General features: G+C 56.4%; 1 protein-coding gene across 1 annotated transcript in view; it reads left to right on the forward strand.

Annotated features, from left to right (window-relative positions):
• HUWE1 (HECT, UBA and WWE domain containing E3 ubiquitin protein ligase 1) overlaps positions 1-15,848 on the forward strand; it is a 171,949-nt gene that overhangs the window by 151,580 nt on the left and 4,521 nt on the right.

The raw sequence follows: 15,848 nt of genomic DNA on the forward strand, positions 1-15,848 counted from the left end.
GTCTCCAGCTGGCACTCGACCATGTTATCCCCGGCCGTGGACACCTGGGGACGTGAGCAGAATGCCAGCGTTTTGTGGGGGGGACTCGATTCCTGGGTGGCGGGGCAGGTGAAGGAAATCTCGGGGAGCGAGGGGAAGAACATTTGGCTTTTAAGACCGACTTCGGGACTCCGATCTACCTGGTGGCCTTCAGCCCCCGCCCCAAGCCAAAGCAAGCCCCTCGTAGACTTCAACGGCTGTGGCTCAGGCCCAGGACAGCCGCCGGAAAGTCCGAGAGCGGACGTGGAGGAGACAGCAAGTCCTTCCTACAGCCTGAAAGGCCCATGTGACCGTCAGGCCCTGCCAAGGTGGGGTAAAGCAGCTTTAACTCCCCTGCCAACCTCCTGAGTGTGGACACTGTCACACCAGGCCAGTCCCAGTAAGCCCAGCATCAATCAGAAGGACCCATTTCAGGCCTCGGGAGACTACACTGTTGTGAAGCCAAGGCCCAAGCGACGGCAGGGAACTGATAACGTGAGCTGTGGCTGGGTGATCTCAGGAAGGTGAGTCTGCCCCCCCCACCCCTCCCCGGAGAGGAAAGCGACCTCCCAGCTCCCAAATCACCCCCGACCCCCAAAAAACCCAGCCATAGCAAACTCGGGGCAAAACCTATGGAGTCAAAAATTCAAATGCACTGAAGTGACCTAGGAACCTGCTTTCAAACACACAGATTCACACATCTCAAGGTCAGAAGGGAGCATTGTGATCGTCTGCTCTGACTCCCTGGCTAACACAGGCCTGGGCTGAACTGGAGCAGAGCCTTTAACAACAGCCCATCTCGATTTATACGATTCGCCCACTAGCAAGACTCCCCGACACCTCTCGGTGAGATGTCCCAGCGGTTACCTCCCCTAGCGCCTTATTTCCTGTCAGAATTTACACTGAGGAGCCCAATATTTGTTCCGCACCTAGATACTTCTGGACTGTGATCAGGTCAATTTCTACACACAGAGAAGCCTGAAGGAACCAGGCGGCCTATGAGAACACAGGGCTGAGGAATGTCGGATCTCCGCCTGGGTTCGAATCCCTTCCACAGGCTGAATTCCCCCCTCACCGCTACCAACCTGCAGGACGGTGAGCTGGAACTTGGTGCCTTTGTCCGGCCGGGGGCAGGACGCCCGCCTCTGTTTACTTCTGTCTTGTTTGCCGTTGCCGCTCGTGGGCTCGTGTGCGTTGGAGCTTTCCTTCAGAATGGCCAGCTCAGGATTCAGCCTGGGAGCGCAGCAGGGAGAGAAGGAAAGCGTGAATGGATGAGCTCTCAGAACGGGACTTGCTGCAGCAAACTGGATCAGTCAATCTGCCCCAGGGGAAGATACGGGCTGACGCATTTAGCTCCCTGCCCAAAGTTCTGAGTGTTTATTTGATGTTTCCTGCCATAGCCTCTCCTGCAGTCTTGTGGCAATGAGTTCTGCAGGCCAAGAGAGGAGGGGAAATCGAATCACTTCAGTGGCCACGGCTGTGGAAGGCTCAGCCTCCTCACAAGGGTCAGACAAGCAGCAGGAAAGGGACAGGCCTGTGTGTCTATCTCATGGTGGGACATGTGCTGCGAGAAATAAATCCAAGGGGATCCTTTGACAGAGGTTTCTGGGACACACCGACCCAGCGCTCCTCCAGCTGGCAGGATGACCGGCTGACCGTCGATGCGGCCACTTGACGGGGCTGTGAACTGCCGCTCACATGTGCCCCCCAGATGCACAGCACATGGGCAGAAAGACTGGATTTTGCACCAGGCTCATTTCCTTTCCCCCCGCCACCCCCTGCGTTCCCATGCCCTCGACTCAACGAGAAAGAAGACTCACCCTTGCGGGAAGTCTGGCTTTGGACCAGCTATCTGGGGCTCCGACACTGAGGCAGGCTGGAAAACCTGCCAGGAAACAGAGTTGTGAAACAAGGGAATTTCAGTCCTTCTCCAGGGAGATGGGGCTATACGGACTCCGAGGGGATTAGAGGAGAAGCGAGACAGGGGCTGGACAAAGGCCAGAAGAACGTAAGACAGAGATAAAGAAGGGGCAGTGTGGGCACAAGGACTATCAGGCTCAGGGATCGATTCAGGCTGGAAATTAGAACACTGGGGGGACTGCATTTGCCTTCAGAGCAGAGGAGCAGGACCACAGATGGGGCGCGGGAGAACGAGAGGCTCTTACAAGGACAGAAAGTCCCTCTGGGAGCCAGAAGCAGCTGCCAGGTTACGGAACGCAGCCGGTTCGGTACGAGTCCGGTGCGAGGGAGGCAAGCCAGTGTGAAAGTAGAATGAATTATATTGTGAAAATAGAAAGGATTAAAGAAATGCTGTCTGTACCTTTAAGCAAAACTGTTGGAATGCTGCAATCCAGGTGTCAGGAATACAGACATTAACATAGAACAATTGCACCGTTTAAGGGCAATTGGTGAAGTACTAGCCTTAGATCGATAAGAGTTAGTAAGGAAGTAGGATATGCATGCTGTGCCCCAGGTGAATTTACTGTTTTGCTTTCTTTGTCCCTTTGTCTAATTCCTGCTCTTTTATCTGTATAAATAAGACTGTTTAGGTCTTGCATGACCACTCACATTATCTGGGTGTTATTGGCGAAGCGCTGCGCTAATAAAACAGAGTGGTCTGACAAACTATGAGTCCTGATTCTAACTTTGACACCAGCGAGCTACAGAGCCTTCCCAACAGGGCTGGGCAAAGCAGCGGGCTCGCCAGCTAGTCCCAGGCAGAGGAAGCATGGTGGGGTGAAGGGTGACCAGGGCTGAACACAGGAGGGACCCCATGTTCAGAGGATGACCCCAGGAGGAACCATTCTCCAGGGCGATGGCTAAACCTGGAGCCTGGATGGAAACTCAGAAAGGGTCACCCGGCAGGGAGGAGGCTTTCGCAGTCAATCTTCGGGCCTGTCTAGGGCAGGAAACTGACTGGAAAAAGGCTTTGGTGATTCCAAAACCAGAGCGTTGCCCTGGTGTAACACCAATGGTGGACCTACCACGGCACTTCCCATGTCGACGAGCCGCCGGACACAGCAGGGACCGCTCGCAAGCTCTCAGCCTCGCTTCTTCACGCTGCCCGAGAGTTCACAGATCCCCAAGGACCACTGAGCTTGTGCAGTCTGACCTCCTGGATAACCCAGGCCAGAGACCTGCCCCACAATCTTCCCTTCTGCCCTACAGCAGAGCTTTTCAACAGACCTCCCACCTCGATTTTAAAATGGCCAGTGACGGAGAATCCACTAGGACCCTTGGCAAACTGTTCCAGTGGTTAATTACGCGCCCCCTTCAAATCGCAAGCCTTACTGCTCGCCTGAGTCAGTCCAGCTTCAACGCCTAAAGGTTAGACCTTTCTCTGCTACCTGGGGGCTCATTATTAACTATTTGGTCCTCACGCCGATGCCATCAGACTGTCACCGAGTTACCTCTTACCATCCCCCAGCCCAGTCTGAGGCCAGGTCACGTACCTGCTCCTGCTCCTGCTCTGGCCCCGGCCCATGCTGTTGGTGTGGCTGGGGGCTCAGGGTGGGCTGCGGGGAGGTGGTGAGCAGAGGGCTGGCCACCGGACTCTGGTACGCCCCCGACTCTGCCGCTAACAGGACGTAGGCTGGCTGCTCAGGGATCTGCACCGTTGGCTGCTGCGTTCCATAGGCTTGTTCCGAGGAGGGTGGCTGCAGCTGCTCCAGCCTGGGCGACAGGGTCTGTAACAAGGTGGGGACCGCGGCCAGGAGCGGCTGTGGCTGGAGAGGAGCTGGCTGGGGTAGCGGCTGCATTGGGGGAGGCGCGAAAGCCGAGGGCGGCGGCGGGAGGAATGGGACCGCCGGCAGCGCTGCTTGTTGTCCTTCACCTGGCCCTTGTCCCAGGGCATGCCCCAAGCCACTGCCGTCCTGCTGGGAGAGCACCGGCGGCGTTTGCTCAGTGCCAGACTCCTGGCTCAGCGCCCTGGGAGACGGCGCGAAGCCTGGCTGCTGCAGCTCCGGCAGCTGGCTCAGAAACGCCACCGGCTCCAGCCGGTACGCAGGCTGCCCCGGGTACCCCGGTGGCTCCGGGAACGCGTACACCACTGGCTCTGCCGACTGGGCTGGGTAGGGGGGCTGGTCAGCGTAAGGAGCCTGCAGTGGGTACGCTGGCTGCAGCTGGTATGGGGCCTGCAGCGAGTAAGCCAGCTGCTCCGGTGCCGGGACAGGACACACGCGTTCCACCTGCTGCTCCGGCTCCTGCACCAGCAGCCCCTGCGTCTGCTCTAAGGCGCCCCCGTGTGGCACAAACTGCGTCGGCTGCGGGGGCGGGTAACCTGGCGGCGGCTGCAACTGCATGGGCTGCGCTGGCTGGGCCAGGGAAGGCTGCAGTAAGGAGTCTGGCTGAATTACGGCATACTGCTGGGGCGGCTGCACGGCGGGAACCTGCTGGGGTTGCTGCATCGATGCAACCTGCTGCAGCTGCTGCATGGCAGGAACCTGCTGTATGGGCACATTCTGTTGAGGAATTTGCTGTGGCTGTTGCATGGCGGGAACCTGCTGGGGCTGTTGCATGGGCGCAAGCAGATGGGCTTGCTGCATCGGTGCAACCTGCTGTGGCTGCTGCATGGCAGGAACCTGCTGCATCGGTGCAACCTGCTGCGGCAGCTGCATTGCAGGAACCTGCTGCATGGTCACAGTCTGTTGAGGAATTTGCTGCGGCTGCTGCATGGGCACCGCCTGCTGTGGCTGTTGCATGGTAGGAACCTGCTGGAGCTGCTGCATGGGAGCAACTGGCTGGGGTTGCTGCATCGGTGCAACCTGCTGCGGCTGTTGCATGGCAGGAACCTGCTGCATCGGTGCAGTCTGTTGAGGAATTTGCTGTGGTTGCTGCATGGACACCACCTGCTGGGATTGCTGCATGCCAGGAACCTGCTGCATTGATGCAACTTGCTGCATGGCTGGAATCTGCTGTGTGGGTACAGTTTGCTGAGGAATTTGCTGGGGCTGCTGCCTGGCAGGAACCTGCTGGAGCTGCTGCATTGATGCCACCTGCTGCGGCTGCTGCATGGGTGCCCCTGGCTGCCCAGCCAAGGAAGCAGGCAGGAGCTGAGCCATCCCCTGCACATTCCCACCAAACTGGGCTGAGGGCTGGTTCTGCGGTGCCAGGCTGTGACCGAGGGTCAGGAAGCCAGATGCCGTGTCAACCTCAGCTGCAGCGGTGATGGCCGTCTGACTCCCGGTCCTGGTGCTGGAGTCCAGCTGGGTGCTGGCCCCCTGCATGGCCTGGGGAGAGGCAGCTGCCAGGATGGCCTGGGGCACCGTCATGACCGACGGCTCCAGCGCCTGCCCCTCGGCCCCATATGGCAGCTGTGACTCGAGGTGCTGGTGGCAAAGAAAGCACAGGGGTTACAGGTCTAGAAACACAAACGAGTCACACCCCAGCCTCACTCCAAAAAAAATCTAGGCTCTGCCCACGTACGCCCTAATGCATTCTGGGAAAAACAATCTGAGCGGATACCCCATAGAGCAGGAGGCATTCCCACAGCGTCTCCAGCAGCAATGCATTCTGGGGGTGAGACATGCACGACGGCCACACTGGGTCAGTCCAAATGTCCATCTGGCCCAGCGTCCCATCTTCTGACAGTGGCCAATGCCAGGAGCCCCAGAGGGAATGAACCAAACAAGGAATCACCAAGTGATCCACCCTCTGTCTCCCATTCCCACTGCTGGGGCCACCATCCCTGCCCAGCCTGGCTAGTAGCCATCGATGGACCAATCCTCCATGTATGTAGCTAGTTCTTATTTAGAACTCATCAGCGGGCAAGAGGAGAGCAAGGCACTCTGGGAAAGCCAATGCATTCTAGGAGTGACACAGGCAATATCAAGGGATGCGGGGACGGGAATCCTTCTGCCAGAGAGTGTCTGGCTCAACATCTTCAGTTTACAAAAGCAAATGGCCCAGGCCCCCAGCCAGAAACCTGGGGAAAGAAACAGCTGCCCAGGGCTGCCCGGAAATTGGATTCAGCAGAGCCCTGTTCAAATGCCTCAGATCCCTCGTAGTAACGGGGCTTGGACCCCCTTGTGCTGATCCTCCAACTTGTGTCTGGCCCTTGGGCCAATTCTATCCCCCCCACATAAGTTGCTTTTGGTCCAGCACTCCAGAGGTTCTAATCTTGGCTAATTAGGGTGGCAGCGGGTTGGTGCTGGGCCTGGAGCTCCCTGCCCACGAAAATGCCAAGTGGTAGAGGAGACTCTGCAAGGAGTGAGCCGAAGCAGGAACAGCTGGGCACAGCCCGTCCCTCTTCTGACTTTAAAGGCAATTGGGGCCAATCAGGAATTTCCCCACAAACTTTGCCAGATTCAGGGAAACTCAAACTTTGCGAGGGGAAGGTCCCTTGGCGCCAGGCAGAGTCCCACCCCAGAAGAGCCAGCAGCCCCATGCTTAGGAATCACCTAGAATGTGGGATCCCAGATTCAAGTCCCTAAACCAGGAAGGACTTGACCCTGCAGGTCACAAAGGCTGGCTTTAAGCCGATTCCCCGGAATCAGGCCCCGCGCCTACGAGGGCTCCACATCTTTGGCGGCATTTCGGCAGCCGGGGGGTCTTTTGGTGCCGTGGAAGCCCCAGAGCAGACCCTGTGCCGCCGAAGCCCCAGACTGCCGCTGGGTATTCAAATCGGGCCCTGCCGTTCATCAAGCCAGCCCTGAGGTCACACAGCCCTGTTCAGTGCTTTCCCCGCCTGCCAAGGATCCCGCTCAACAGCCACCCCTCGTGCGTCAGCCGCGCCACACGCAGCACAACAGACGTACCATTATCTGCGTGAGCTGCGGGACCGTGCCAGGCGAGGCCTGGGGCTGGGACGCTGCCGGCGGAGCTAAGCTGTGGGTGGGTAGAGCTGGGGGTAAGATCTGCGGGTGGCACAGGTTCTGCTGCTGCACCTGCTTAATTAATGATGGTGACGAATAAAGAAGCTTGTTAATGACAAAGCACCTCCGGGCTCCCCCGTTCTCTCCCTAGCTCAGATCTGCTGCACCCTCCTAGCTGGGTCTCTTTAGATGCTTGGCTCCTCTTTGAGCCCAGGTTTACAAGTGCTGGATCGGTGTCTCGCAGCTGAGTGAATGCGCTACGCAGACCTGAGCTGCGTTCACACGGCCGAAGGACAGGGCTTGGATCCGGGTCACGGCCGGGCTCAGGGCCTGACCCACCCCACTTGGCCTGGGCCCTGAGCATTCGCTGACCCAAGCCAGACTGATTTTTGTGTGGATGGAAGCGGGGCTGGAGCTCAGCCCTGGCTCAGAGCCTGGGTTTGGAGTCCCTGACGCCCTGCCCCCCAGGACACAGTGTGGTTCTGAACTCAATGGAGGCGATTTAGTAACAAGCCGCACTAAAGCTAACGGTTAACCTCCAACCCTGCCCCCTGCGATGCCCCCAACTCTGACCCACTCCCCAAACCCCCCCAACTCTGATCCCCAACACCCCCAACTCTGACCCCTACATTCCCGCCTCGTGGCCCCTCACGACTCGGGAGCCGAATCCTAGGACCCTGCTAGGAGGGTGGGTCAGAGCCTGAGTCCCAGTGAGCCAGCGCAGAGAACTGCAGTGTAGACGTTCCCTCTCAGGCTCCGAAACCCAGCAAAGTGAGTGGGTCTCAGAGCCCAAGCAGGATCGTCTACACTGCGATCTCTGTCACGACGCAGCACCAGCCCGAGTCTGCCAATCCTTGCTCTGGGATTCGCTGCAGCGGGCTGGGTAGATGTACCTTTAACGGCCTGGCCTGTGGGCCTTGCTCAAGGTCAGCAGATTCAGGGTATGGAGGAGATTTCCCCCAGGTCAGATCGGCAGGGTTTTGAGGGCACTGGAGACACCGTTCTGTGGCCTTACGCAGTGCACGTGGCTAAGGACACCCTTGCTGTCACTGACCCTAGCACGACGGCTGGTGATCCGAGGCGGTGCCTTACCCCAGGAATCTGCTGGTAGCATCCATCAGTGGCTGCGACGGGTACCGATGTCCCTGAAGGCCGGCTTCCGCCGGTGGGAGGATGGAGGGCTGCAGGGTGCCACTCATCACCTGCTCCGAGTAGGCCAGGCTGTGCTGTCTGGGGGCCTCCGACAGAATCACCAACCCGGCACTCTTCTCTGACAGGCTCTCAGCTGTATGGGGAAGCAGGAGAGGCCTGTCAGTCACTCAGAGCATGGGCAGGCGTGTCCTGTCCTAGCAGGTGCAAACAGGGCGGGAGAGGACATGGGAACCAAAGGTCCCTGTCCAGACCTACATCCTCGCCAACACCACCAGGTTCCTGTCCAGTGCGTGTCTCCAAGTGCTTTATGGAGCAGGGAAGCCGTGCCATGGAGACTGACAGGGACTAGAAGCCGACTATCCTGGGCCCCCAGGCAGTGCACTATCCACTAGGCCGCACTGCCTACAGACTCACATCTAAGGCTGCTCAGCGAGGTCGGCATGACAGTCAATGATGGCTGCTCAGAAAACCCAGGGCAATTATCACCAGTCTGCGGGGACTCCAAGAGACACCAACTGCCCCAAGCCCCGCCCCCTCAAAAACACCTTCCTGCCACCCTGAGGAGGGGGCGGGACCGCAGCGGCGTGGGGGCCAAGTCACAGCGTAGGGGGGCGTGGGAGTGCGCCCTCATCAGGAGGTGGGAGAGACCCTGACACGCCTTCTGCCTTGTTATTGCCGTCGTGACGCCAGAGTCTGGGCCCGGGAGTTAGCCCCACCTGGGACAACAGATCACCCCAAAGGCCCTTCTGAGTCCGAAGCCCCTGCTTCTCTACCTTGGGCCAGGGTTACCCCTAAACCAATGCGGCCCTGTAGCATGAACGCGGCCCAGCACAACCTGCGATGGCTCAAAGGGGGAGGCAGCTGTATTCCAAGGGTGGTTTTCTACCTTCCCCCAAAGCATCGGGGATGGGCCTCAGCTGGAGATGGGACACCAGACTGAGGGGTGGGGGGGCTCTTTGCAGCTGCCCAGTTGGCAGGTCTGGCTCCCAGGTGCAGGGTGGCCAGTTGCGGGAGGGGGGAGGCAGGACGTGGGGTCCCTCCGCAGGATGGGATCATCGGGGCACGTCTCAGCTAAACAATTCTCTTCTGGAGCAGGCGAATGGCAGATGTTTTGGTCTCTCCTGAGGAGACTAAAGGGGGCTGGTGAAATTGACTAGCTACCCCTGTCGCTCCACGTGCCTGCCAAGGAAGACTGGTGCTGAGGCTGCTGCAGCAGCTGCTGCCGGACGTGCTGGTCCACCTCTGTCTCCTCCCACTCGGCACCCGCCAGCTGGGCTGGGCCGGTCAGCGAGATGCCCTGGGGCGGCAGGGCCCCGCCGGCTGCCTTGCACTGCGCTTCCCTCTGTTCCTCCAGGCAGCTGGCTTGCCGTCGCTCTCGGGTCTTCTTGATCAGGGCCACGCGGTCCCGGATGGACTTGGCCACAGCCTTGGAGTCGCTTTCGTGGAAGAATCCGGATTTCACCTGCAGAAGGGGGATCAAGATGGGAAAGACGAGGAATCGCGCCTGCTCTCTGGATACCCCGTGAAAGACTCTCTCAGCTTGTTAACCAAAACACATGGCTCTTCGCTCCCCACCCTTTTACTGGAGAACTCCTTGGAGGGCTCAGAGATGTGGCTCAACTACTCTCCCCATCCTCAGGTAAGAGGCACTGGTGACTCTCATGATATGGGACCCCTGACGGAACCAGGATTTCACCTCGATGTTTCTTCATAAAATCCCAGCTGCCAGAGTCATGTGATTTGGGGGAGAATGTCACCTTTCTTTTCACAAGAAAATCTTGCTAGCCCTCGGGACTGAGGAGCAAATCTTGCAAAAGGGACGTTCTAAAGGCTCAAAAGCTAGAAAACAAATATCAAGACCCCACATTTTAAGAGAGATTTTTCAAGTCACATCTCACAACTTTGGGGTGAGACCTAATTTATAATTTCAGAACATTTGGAGTTGGCAAAGCCATCTTTAACAGAGGCCTTGTCGACACACATTCAGCCAGTTGGTTAAGGGAAAGCGCTCTTATTCTGGCTGAGTTTAAACCGCTTTCCAAGTGACCCAAAAAAACCCACACCCAGTCTGTAGCTGGCGCAGCCTTCTGGGTGGATTCTCCTGTTTCAGTTTAACTAAGCGTATGTCTTGGCCGCAGTCGCAAAGTGTGATTGCCGCACACCTGAGCTAGCTTTGATACTCACTGCGGCGTAGGCAAGCCCTGAGTGGGTTTAAATTCACATCACGTTATACCTGTGACAGATGCAAGGCGTTAGAGGAGTGGAAGTCTGAATCGATCCCCGAGTACCAGGCGGTAGGGGATATTAGTAGATATTGCATCGACAAGCCGTCTATGCACCTTTGTGTTCCTGATTCTCCTGAACTGGGATTCACCAGGAGGGTGATAAAAGCCAAATCCCAGTGCTGGGTATATGGATACCCAACCCTTTGATGCTCTGCATCTCTTGGAGAGGCAAAGACGTAGGGGTCGCTCCCCAGTGAGACCCAGCATGGCCCACCAGGACTCCATGCAGACAGCCACTGGGTAAGCGCGTCGACTGCTTGTGGCTTCACAAGAGAGTTTCTCTAACGTTCCAACCCAATCCCCAGGGTGCTTTGCCTCAGCAGACATAGCCAGAGACAGCAGCAATCACCGGTGTCGGCGTTAGAGAAATGTTAATAAAGTTTTGAACAGTCTGAATTTAAAAAAATAAATAAAAAAAGGTTCCCACTTCTCAACCAGTCGGGTTTCCTACACATCCCTGATGACACAAGCCCGGCTAGATCTCCATCCCCCCCGGAGTCGCCTAGGAGACACGACTTTGTCATGGATAATACAAGCAGAGCACAACAATGGTAATGCTTCCAGGCCTTCTGAGTTATTTACATGTACTCAAGAGCGGCTGGATCCCCGCTAGCCCGGCTATGCGAACAGTGAGAGACAGCCCCTGCCCCGAAGAACTTCCAGTGTGAAGGGTAGGAGGGGAAACTGACACTGGGGCTCCTGTCACACTGGGCACTGCACAGACTCACAGCAAGACACAGCCCCTGCCCCGACGAGCTCCCACACAGCCGGAGGGAGAGAGGAGCCCGTGCGAAGCGCTCACCATCTCACACGCCACTTCCTCGGGGACGTCCGACTCCAGGTTGAAACTGAACTCGATGGCTTCGTTGTCCTTGTGCTTCCCCTTCAGCTTCTTGGGTCTTCCACCCACAGCCTCAAGGCCAGAGCAGAGCTCAGCCCGTCGTCGTCCTCCGCCAGCTCCACCCGCAGCCCCCCGTGTCCTCCGCAAAGAAGGCGTGGTTCAAAAGGTCTTTGATGGACAACCTGGTGGGGAGAGGTGGAGGGATTAGGGGCCCATCGCCAAAAGGATATTGACAACCTGGTCGGTGACCATCTCAACCACATCATTTCCAGCCTGGGTAAAGCACGGAACCACTCAGCCAACTGGGGGGCAGGGGGGCAGGTGTATCTGAGTGTGGCCTCAGATGCTTTGCTGAACTGGAGCCAGAGCACTCGATGATCTGCCTCGAGGTCACACAGCAAATCACCAGCAGAGCCAGGAATAGGACCCAGGTATCCTGGCTTCCAGACCCCTGCTCTAACCCACCAGCCCCTACTCCCCTGCCAGAGCCAGGGAGAGAACCCAGGAGTCCTGGCTCCCAGCCCCCCAGCCTGCTCTAACCACTGCACTTCCCACACCCGGGGCAGGTAATAGAATCCAGACGTCCCAATTCATCTCTACACAGCACTGCCATTGTAGTCAGGAGATCCCACAGCTTTTCCTTTTTAACTTGGCCCCCCCACGCACAGTACGGCAGCTGCTCAGCCGCTGACTCAGGAAAGCACACGAGCACACGCTTTGCTTCAAGCCTGCACTCGAGTCCTGGGGACTTCCCGAATCGGACTCGGAGGCCCGTGGCCAATGCCACCCCATCAGCGCCTGTGCTGGGGATCTCTGGGCCGGTGGCTCACAGGGGGACGCACCTTTCGGATTTGTTCTGCCGGATGCATCCCTCGATGATCTCTTTCACCTCCGGGTCGGTCACCTTGTTGAAACTGGCGGTTTAATGCCCTGGAAGAGAAGGGAATTGTTATGGTGCGCCAAGCGGCACCAGCCCTTCCTTGAGCCAGTGAGCTGGGAGCAGGGCTTCCATGATCCACTGCCAAAGGGTCTGCCTCTGCACCCAGAAGTTTCCTAGATCCCCTGGATCGGTTAGACCTTTCTCTGCCAGACTGAAGAGCCCGCTCGTAACTTTTGTTCTTGCAAGCGACTCCTTTGCCGTTTGTTCCTCACTGGTAAAACATGCACCACTTGCAGTTGGAACCTGTCTGGCTTCAGCTCAGTCACAGCCCTTGGGTCTTGTTCTCCGCTAGCTCGAAGAACCCTTTCATACCCAGAGCTCGTCTCCCCACGCGCTCACACAGTAATCGAGTCCCCTGGCACTCTTCCCCTTGACGAGCTAAGCTCTCCCTCCCTCTCTGCTTGCAAAGCATTTTTCCCAGCCCTCCAATGGTTTTCTGCACCCTCTCCAATTTCTCAACAGGCACTGCAACTGTATGTATCGTCCTCGTGTCGGTCTCAGGTAAAAATCACCTCTCCTGTAGACTGTGACAGACCCATCTCCCAGCCTGGCATCAGATAGTCTAGCCCAGTGGTCCCCAACGCGGTGCCATCTAAATGCGCCCATGTCCTGACCGGCGGTTGAGAATCCGCCAAAATGCTACCAAAATTTGGCGGCATTTCAGCAGCAATGCCTCTCGATGACGCCCTTGCCACCGACAAGCGACGTCAATGAGAGGCGTCACCGCTGAAATGCTGACAAAATTCAGCGGCATTTCGGCGGATGTTCGACCGCCACCACGGTCCTACGTCTGGAGCCCTCCAGACTAAAAGGTTGGGGACCACTGGTCTAGCCTGCCCTTCTGTACAGCACAGGCTGTAGAATTTCATCCAGTTACTCCTGCCGTGAGTCCCCGAATGGGTGTTTAATAACGAGCTATAATACAATCACTGTACTGGTACCGTTAAAGTGTGGCTATGTGACGAACTGGGAATGTTCTTAATGTTTTCTCTGAATACTGGGGGCAGGGGGGCTCAGTTCCTGGCCGACCCTCTGTCACCTAGCAACTAATGGCCAGGCCCTTCCCCCCCTGCAAGGGGATGCTAAAGATGTGGGAGACAAAGGGATCAGGAGACCTCCTGGCCTGGAAAAGGGCCGAGCAGAGGAGGAGGTGCTGGAGGGGGTTTCAGTCTGGAGCTGGCTGGGGACGAGTAGTGAGGGCAGAGGTGGGGGTCTGGCTCACTGCCCCCCAGAATGGACCCGGCCGAGGGGTCCAGTTCGCTGTATCTATAAGCTCTGTTTTAGACCCTGTTCCTGTCATCGAATAAACTGTGTTACTGGCTGGCTGAGAGTCACGTCTGACTGCACATTGGGTGCAGGACCCTCTGGCTTCCCCAGGACCCCGCCTGAGCGGACTCGCTGGGGGAAGCGCATGGAGGGGCAGAAGATGCTGAATCCTCCAAGGAGAGACCCAAGCCGTGTGAGTTCTTGCCCTGAAAGAGTCTGCTCCAAGGGAGAGAAGGCTCCCCAAAGTCCTGCCTGGCTTGGTGGGGAGCAGTTCCAGAGCATCGCCCAGGGACTCCGTGACAGGCTCCAACTACTGCTATTCCATAGAGGAAATCAAAGGTCTATTATATCTGTGCTGCTACCTCAATCGACCAACCTTATAAATCTCATCAGGAATAAAACCAGCTTTCTTTGGCAAGCCCCACTGTCCATAAAACCATGGGTCCCGGCGCTAATTCTATTCCAATCCTTTCACTCTTTATCGACTGAATCCCGTATGAGAGACTGACGCCAGGCTAATGTTACCCAGGTCACCCCACTGGTTCTTGTGGAAGATCAGCATGACAGCAGCACTTTCGCAGTCCTCTTGAACTTCCCAGCTATTCCCAAACTGCAGGACGTATCTAGTGGGTTCAGGCCCAGGGCCAGGACTACTCAATACCATCATTAATAACATGGATAACAGAGTGGCGAGTGTGTTCATAAAACCTACGGATGACATCAGGCTGGGGGAGTTGCTGGCCCTTTGGAGGTCAGGATTAGAATTCAAAACAAATCAGGACCAATTGGAGAATTCACTAAAGACAAGGGCAGAAAATGTCCCTGAGGAAGGAAAAATCAAATGCACACCTATGAGATAGGGACTGACTGGCTGAAAAGGGTCTGGGCTATTAACAAGAAGTGGCCCTGCTGGGCCCGAGCTGGAGAACTGTGTGGGGTTCCGGGTGCCGCTCCTCAGGAAAGACCTGGACAACCTGGAGACGGGCCAGAGGATAGCAACAAAACTGAACGAAGATTTAGAAAACTCGACCTATGAGGAACAGTTACAAAAATTAGACGTGTTTAGTCTTGAGAACAGATGGCTCGGGGGGACCTGATGCCAGTCTTCAGATCTTTTAAGGGCTGTTATAAAGCGGACAACGACCAAAGTTAGATATTAGGAAACTCTCTCGTTCTAAGGGTAGGTCAGATCTGGAAAGGTGCTGCTGGACAGTTTTAAGGCAGGCTGGACAACCCCCTCAGGCATGGTCTAGCTTCACTTGGTCCCAACTCAGCACAGGGGGCTGGACTTGACGACTTCTCAAGATCTCTTCCAGGCCGACATTTCTCTGATTCGAAGATGCATTATAAATTAGTGTCAGCCAGGGGGAGATCTCTGCCAGCCATTTAAAGCCAGAAGAGACCATTATGGTCGCCCAGTCTGGGCTGCGTCACACAGAGGGTAGGATCCAGACAGCCCCTTCTGTTAACTCCCTTATCCCACTCTGAAACTTCCAGCCTCTACTTTAAAACATTAAGCAGAATGTCTGAACTTTATATAATGTGGAACTGAGGCCAAATCCATTCTAATCTATTTGACTCATCCTTTCAAGCACCCTCGCCAGTCTTTCCACCTCTGTCACAATAATTACGTGTGACTTTGCTGAGAATTAACTGAGTCTGTTTGTGCACTGATGTCATTTTCTCCTGCTCTGGACAGGTTCAGCAAACAGGGCTTCAGAATGCACTGGAAGAATTGGCAGCTTCCACTCCCCAGTTCTAGAAGAGCAACTTTGATAAAACTCTTTCTAACATAGAGTCACGTTAGCATCCTTCTGCCTTTTAATGCATATTAAGGAGAGGCGTGAAGCGTGTGTGCGCGAGAGAGACAGACAGACAGACAGGGATTATCATTCTGGGTGTTGCACAGCCTGCCTAGGTCCAGGGTCCCTGTTGTGCCGGACACTGCACCAATCCGCCCCTCCTTCCCCCAGACCAAGATTGGGGCCTGTTTCACTGGGAGCTGCACAGGCCCCTGATTGAGATGCCAGGCATCCCTCCTACACACACCAACTACAATCAGGGTCCCCATTTTTTCCACATACTCTTCTCTGTGGGTCAAGATTTCCCAATGACTAGTGTTTGGGGCGCTTAGTTTGAGAGAAAGATGCTGCTCAGCTTTCACAGAGTGAAACCGAGCCCAGCACGTTACACTCCGTGCGCAATTTCAGAAGCAAGTGGCGCGTTGTGCCCCCAGATCAATGCGGAAAGGGCACCGCTCAGCCGGCGGCTCCAAAAAGACTACTTTTAGCCTCCGGTTTGCACAGCGAGGCTAGTGCCGAGTAATAGGCTTACCCGCCCTAATCGGCCAATGTACAAGTTTCTGCTAACGAGGAAGTTAAATTTACACCTACGCTGGTGACTTTGCGATAGATCTGGGCGGCGTTCTGGCACTCGGAGTAGGGGTACTCGGAAGTAGCCATTTCCAGCATGCACATTCCAAAAGCATAAACGTCCACCGACTCGTCATAATGCTCTTCATACATCTCCGGGGG

This window comes from Gopherus flavomarginatus, chromosome 18 (genome assembly GCF_025201925.1).
Source record: "Gopherus flavomarginatus isolate rGopFla2 chromosome 18, rGopFla2.mat.asm, whole genome shotgun sequence".
In the NCBI taxonomy this organism is placed as follows: Eukaryota; Metazoa; Chordata; order Testudines; family Testudinidae; genus Gopherus; species Gopherus flavomarginatus.